The following is a 7,315-nucleotide window of genomic DNA, read 5'->3' on the forward strand; positions in this document are numbered from 1 at the left end:
CTATAAACATTTCTAAAAATCCTATTCAACATAGTAGGACTAAGCACATTGATATACGTCATCATTTTATAAGAGAGCTGGTAGAAGAAAAAATTGTTACACTTGAGCACATTGCATCGGAAGAACAATTAGCAGACATTTTTACTAAAGCGTTGGATGCAAGTCAATTTGAAAATTTAAGAGGCAAACTTGGAATTTGCCTTTTTGAAGACAAATAGCAGTTACAGCATGCAATGCGTGTAACTACCTCTCATCACTTTAAGTTACACGCTAATCAAGGAAGTTCTCATTCAACTTCCCACAACCTCCATCAACCACAATCATTACTTTTCATCTATTCTCTCTCTCACGCTCAAAAACTCTCTATCTTCCTCATCAACATTTCTCTGACTTCTCCTCTTCTCAGAAAACTTCAAATCCAAATCATGTCTAACTCCGCCAAATCTTCACCAACAAAGTCAGATGCTACTCCATCACTACAAAAGGTGGTAATCGATGCTGTTCCTCTCACCACCATACCTTCCATAGGTCCAACTATGAGGAGAAAATCAGTTGCGAAGAAGGAAAAATCATCACGAACGAGCATAAATCCTTCATCTCCCTCCTCTTCAATTAAGAAAACGAAGCTTTGAATCCTGCAAAAGACCATTTCTAAAAATATGAATTTGGGTTAGTTCATCAAATCCATGATTAGGGCATTTACGCAGCATTGCTTTGTATCGATCCCATGCTTCACATAAAGTCTCATTGGAGCCTTGAGAAAACACCGCGATTGATGTCTTTGACTCCATGAATTTATGATGTGGAAAGAACCGATCAAGAAACTTCTCTTCCAAGGTATTCCAATTTGTCATAACTTGAGCTGGTAAATCAAGGTACCAATCTTTGGCCTTTCCTATCAATGAATGTGGAAACATTCTCATGAACACCGCTTCCTCCTCCGCTTCAGGAGCACCAAGTGAACCGGCAATTTCATAGAATTTGACCAAATGGTTGTACGGATCTTCATGTGACAAACCTGTAAAAGGGTTAGCATATAACAATTGCAAGAGTCCGGTTTTCATCTCCGTTTGTCTTGCACCTCTGGGAGGCCTTGCAAGATGAGCAAGTCTCCGTGGACTGTTGTGACATGGCCTTATACCGGCACCTTCGTTACGTGGCGGATCGTCAGCCATCTCTTCGGAGATTGAGGATGTTGAAGAAATAGAAGTTGAAGTTCCTTCTTGCAGCTTCTTTTGTTTGGCTAGTTGTTTTCTTTTCTTTCTTTGACTATTGTTTCTCCTTGCTGTTCTTTCGATTTCTGGATCAAAAAGTAAATTCTCTGCAGAAATCTTTCCTCGCATAAACAGGACAACAATCTAACCAGACAAGTTAGCGTGCACAAAGGATAATAAATAATAAAAAAGTACAAAATTGCTTAAAACGACAGAAACCATAATCAAACTTATCAATATCAAACGCCAGTCCCTGGCAACGGCGCCATTTGATGAAATACAAAAGCAAGTATTTTCGTTATATCGTATCCACAGAGACTAGTGTGATATCAAACGTTGATTTGCAATTTCCATGATTTTAAGTGCGGGTTTTTGTAAGATTTGTTTCGAAAACATAAAAGTGCAATTGGATAAAAGGATTTTTAAACTTTCGGATGATAAAAAGTTGTCGGAACTAGATTCATTATCTCGTTAGCATGTATCAATTAACCTCACTATATATATTTCATTTACCAATCATTATTATCACATATCACACATCGAACGTATCCGTGTTCGGAATACGCCGTGAAATCTATTATCTCTATCAACGTTCGATGTCTCGAATCATTAATCGACATAATAGCATTAAGATCTGATATTTGACGTGATTACTAAACTCGACATCTATGTCTAAACATTGAAGTTTAATAAGTGATTATCTTTTACTCTTGATTCAAACAATATATGTCTATGTTGTTCAAATCTTTTAGAAATAGACAATTAAAACAAGATAACACTTATAATGATTGATAAAGAAAACACATATATTAAGATTAAATTGACTACATGTTCACAAAATAACTACATCTAATCCCAACAACAAAGGAATTTAGCTAGACATGATAAAAGTAAACTTACAAGAAAAAGGGATGAAGAACATCTCTTGATTTCTCAAGTACAATGATGAATCCACCTTCAAGAACTCTTAAAACTAATGTTACTAATATTTCTGAGCTATTACAAAACTCTATGTCTAAGAAAATGGCTTCTGAGCTCTATTTATAGATTTTCAGGACAGAGGAGTTCGCTAAGCGAAATGACGTTCGCTGAGCGAACTAGTTACTTAAGCAAGGGGTTTCTTGACACGTAGCAAAAGGCTTGACTCATCACTTTGTTCGCCGATGCTCGCTATCTCTCGCTAACAGACCCTTCCTCCCGGGTTGTGCTCGCCATCTCTCGCTATCTTTCGCTGAGCGAACGTTTATTTTGCTATCCTGCTCGCTGAATCTCGCTGAAGCTTGCCATGGACCCTTAATCCACTGATTTAGTTCGCTGTAGCTCGCTATGGCTTCGCTGAGCGAAGGCTTCAAAACCTGCTTTTCTAGCCATTCCTAACAAAAAATGCCTTGGGATCAATTCCTCTATTATATTTACACCAAAAGGGGTTTTAATCAAGATTTCTTTATAAAAGTATTGGTAAGTGCTCATAATTATCAAACATTATAACTAAAATTGGGCACTTATCAAATACAACATAGACATATATTGTTTGAATCAAGAGTAAAAGATAATCACTTATTAAACTTCAATGTTTAGACATAGATGTTGAGTTTAGTAATCACGTCAAATATCAGATCTTAATGCTATTATGTCGATTAATGATTCGAGACATCGAACGTTGATAGAGATAATAGATTTCACGGCGTATTCCGAACACGGATACGTTCGATGTGTGATATGTGACAATAAAGAAAAACAATGACTTAACCCTTGTCTTAGGATGATTGAGCATTGAATTTAAGTAGGGTTGAAAACAAGTTGGGGAGAAAGAGGTTATTTGTTTGTTTGAAAAAAGAAAAAAAAAAGAAGTAGTTGAAAATGGTGATTGTGAAAAAGAAAAAGAATTTTGAAAAAGATGTTACAATCAAAAGAAGTCATTCAAATTGAAAAGAAAAAAAAAATATATTGTAGCATACAAAAAGAATCACCAAAAGTAAAGAATGAGGAAAGTGAAAGAGGGTGAATAGCTTATGTGATGAAATTCTCAAGAATTATGCTCTCTTATCCTTAAGGCTTTTTGAATCCAAAGAAAAACAATGATTTCTTGTAGCCTAGCCCCATTACAAGCTTAAGAAAGACCTTAGTGATCCATGATTGATAACATGTCTTGTGATTATGTTGAGATGTATGTTTGAATTGAGTTGTTGTGAACACATTGCTTGGATTGAGAGAAACACTACACCCTTGAGTTGAAATACTTGTGAGAATTGTGATTCTAGTTGATTATCTTGTTGTTTTGGAAAGTTTGAAATCTTACTTGAATTTTGAAACTATTTCACATGCATGCTTTGACTCTTTGATGATTATGAAGGTTTGATTTTGAACTTGCAATACATTGAATCATGCAAACTTGAAATGATTGAGATCCAAAGTTTTTGACTGATCATAAATCTTGATTGAATCATGCACAAATGAGGTTTGAACCATTTTGAGAGTTTATTTTGGACTTTTGTTTGAGGACAAACAAAGTTCTAAGTTGGGGAGAGTTGATAAGTGCTAAATTTCAGTTATTTTACTTATACATTTTAAGCACTTATTGACTTATTTTATAAGTCATTTGATGTAAAACCTCCAACTATTTGTAAATATTAGTCTTTACTAGCAAATTAGTATTTTAGCTATTTTCACTTATTAACTTAAATATATTGATATATCTCCTGATGTATAATAGATACTATATTTTATTATATTAGTTATATTTATATAACAGGTTTTAAAAAGAAAAAGAAAGAAGACACAAGTGGCTTAGCTAGAGACCAAGAGCAAGAGGCGGTTAACTAAGTCAAGTGGCACAAATTCTTCATGACAAAGAAAGTAAGAAAAGAAAATGGGTAACAACATAGCAGTCAAGTGGCAGCATAGCAGTCAAGTGGCACCACTTTATGAACCTTATGTTTCTTAAACCAAGTGACAAGGCACGATACTATACTTAAGTGTGAAGTTTTGAAAGCTTATAAAAGGGCAACACATCGGCCATTCACAATTCCATTCTTACACGCCCAAACTAAAGAAACAGGGAGGACTGAAGCACGGAAGAAACAAGAGCAAGGCAAAGGTGGGATGCACGCCAACCGTTCGAGAAATCGACACCGGTGTTGTTATTTCATTTCTTTTCTTCTCACTTGTGTAAAGCTATCATGGTAATGAGTAGCTAAAGACACTTTTGTTGGGATTAGGTGTAAATTACTCTATTAGTATATGTTTCTATTGATCATGGTTTTATATATGGTTTTAGTTGTCTCTCAATATTGATGTTATCTTTGTTTTTGTTGTTTTAATCTTTGATTTGAATTGTTATAGACATATACCTTTTGAATCTAAGAACTAGGATAATATCTATTGAACTCTAAATTCTAGACATAGATTTAGATTTAATATTCACTTAGAGTATCGAATCTTAATGCTATTGTATTGATTGACGATCCGAGACATCGGAGGTTAATAGATGCAATAGATATCTCGGCGTTATCTGGACACGGAAATGTTCGACGAGCGATACGTGATAATATTGATAGATGACTAGAACCTGTGTAACTGATTAGGGGAATATGTATGAATGAGTGATTGAAATCTAATCCCAGCAATTTAATCTCTCTGTCAAATTAATCATCTTTACTACTTTCATATTTTCTCGAACTTTCACAAACAATCATCTTCAAAACCATTCACTTGAAATTATATTAATTGTTGAACGGCATCGATATCGCATCAGTCCCTGTGGAGACGATAAAAACATACTTACTTTTGTACTTTCAACAAAATGTTTGAATATTATCATGTATCGCTCGTCAAACGTTTCCGTGTCCAGATAACGCCGAGATATCTATTGCATCTATTAACCTCCGATGTCTCGGATCGTCAATCAATACAATAGCATTAAGATTCGATACTCTAAGTGAATATTAAATCTAAATCTATGTCTAGAATTTAGAGTTCAATAGATATTATCCTAGTTCTTAGATTCAAAAGGTATATGTCTATAACAATTCAAATCAAAGATTAAAACAACAAAAACAAAGATAACATCAATATTGAGAGACAACTAAAACCATATATAAAACCATGATCAATAGAAACATATACTAATAGAGTAATTTACAACTAATCCCAACAAAAGTGAGAATTAGTTATACATAATAACCTTACAATACATAGCAAAAGTCCTTTAGTTTTCCCATGTCTCATTATGGGATTGTGCTCGGCCAACAGATTACATCTTCCTCAGATTGGGAACGAGGAAATTCCCACTATCAATGATGATTATGTTGACCGCTACTGCAAGCCGAAGAGGAGAAGGGCACGACAACCACCACCACCACCACCTCAGCCACCTACTCAACCAGCCACCTCCGGATTCTCTGATCAAAATTTTTACAATTTCTTTACTCATTTATATGATCAAAATGATGCAGGGTATAGAGCCATGAGTGCAATGCAGCAGTCCTTCTATAATCAGCACACCGGGCAGTCGGTGATGACACCGCAAGATTTCCAAACCTATGTTGCATGGCCTGAGGTCAGGCCTACTTTCATTGGGGGAGGGATGGCACCAGATGCTGGTAACAATGAGGAAGCTGGTATGGAGGATGATGATGAAGAAGATGATGGTGAGGGTGATGCAAGCATGGCAGAAGAAGATGAAGAAGAAGCAGATTCAGATGATGACTGAAAGCTCACAAAAATTAGTGAAAATTTACAAGCTTTCAGTCATTTATTTCTTTTACTTTATTTAGTTGTTTGTCGGGAACAAGTTAAATTCATGTTTTATGTGGTTGTGTTAAGTTTTTGTATTTTGAACATGTGTTGTGGTACTTAACAATGTTTGATGACAATGTTTTTTAATGTTTTAAATGTTAATGTTTGATATTTGGTGACAAGTTTTTAAGTAGTGTGAATATTGTGAATAGCTTTTTGCAAACAAGCTCACATGATTAGGAAAAATCTGAAGTTAGGTTTGTGGTAAATCAATGATCAAGCATGTTGAATATGTTTTGTGAAACTTCATGTCAAAACTTCTTGATTAGTCCTTGAAATAGGCTTAGGAACCTAACATGGTTTTGAATTGTGTTGATTGTTCTAAGATAATTTTCAATGTTTTTGTTGAACATGATTGAAGCTTGTGTTATCAACCTAGCCGGGTGAGAATGTGTGAACTTTCCATTGTTTACATAAATTTTTGAGAGCCAGCAATGATGTGTGCTCATTTGATTTTAACTTAATCTTGCTGTCACTAATGTGTTTGATATTGTGGATATGATCAAGGCCCTGTTTCTTTTTTGAGTGATAACTACTTGGCCAAACTTAACCTACCTTGTGAGATAGTGATCTTTTGTGTCCCCTGTTGAGCCTTAAAATTTTGAAAATTGTTTGTTTTATAAACCCTGAAACCAAAAGAATGGAAAAACAACTACTCTACCCTTGTCTTAGGATAGGAGAGCAATTGTATTTCAATTAGGGTCATGTTAAGATTCAAGTTGGGGAGAAGTAGGTTACAAATGTCATAAAAATGATTTGGAAAAGTAGTGGATTGGGTGATTGAAAAGAAAAAAAAAAAAAATGTTGAAAATAAAAGATTGACACAAAAAGAAAGAAAAAGAAAAATTTTGTGAAGAAAGTGTCATTGTAAAGAAAGAAAAGAATCACCAATGAAATAGGGGAGAAAGAAAAGAAAGGGAGTAAATGAATGTGAAATTTTAGATGAATTTGAAATTCTGTAAGTTTTGTATTGCTCTCTTATCCTTGAGGCCTTTTGAAATCCAAAGAAAAACAATGATTTTTGTAGCCCAGCCCCGTTACAAGCTTAATAAAGTCCTTAGTGATCCACGATTGACGACATGTTTTGTGACATTGCTCTGATGAATGTTTGAATTGAATTGTTGCATACACTTTGTTTGGATTGAGTGAAACACTTACCTTTGAGTGATATATTGGTGAGAAATTTTTGATAACACTTGAGTCTTGATTGTTTGATAAAAATATGGAGAATTTTGCTTAGACATAGCAATCAATTCATGATCATGCTTTGTTCTCACTAGTACAAATATAACATATTACACAGC

At 34.6% G+C, this 7,315-nt stretch overlaps 1 non-coding gene across 1 annotated transcript; it reads left to right on the forward strand.

The window, feature by feature from the left end:
• The first annotated feature begins 681 nt into the window (after positions 1-681).
• LOC123887808 lies at positions 682-787 on the forward strand. Its single transcript, XR_006801802.1, has one exon. It is a non-coding gene; the product is annotated as a small nucleolar RNA R71 (small nucleolar RNA).
• Positions 788-7,315: the final 6,528 nt, after the last annotated feature.

This window comes from Trifolium pratense, linkage group LG5, assembly GCF_020283565.1.
Source record: "Trifolium pratense cultivar HEN17-A07 linkage group LG5, ARS_RC_1.1, whole genome shotgun sequence".
Classification (NCBI taxonomy): Eukaryota; Viridiplantae; Streptophyta; class Magnoliopsida; order Fabales; family Fabaceae; genus Trifolium; species Trifolium pratense.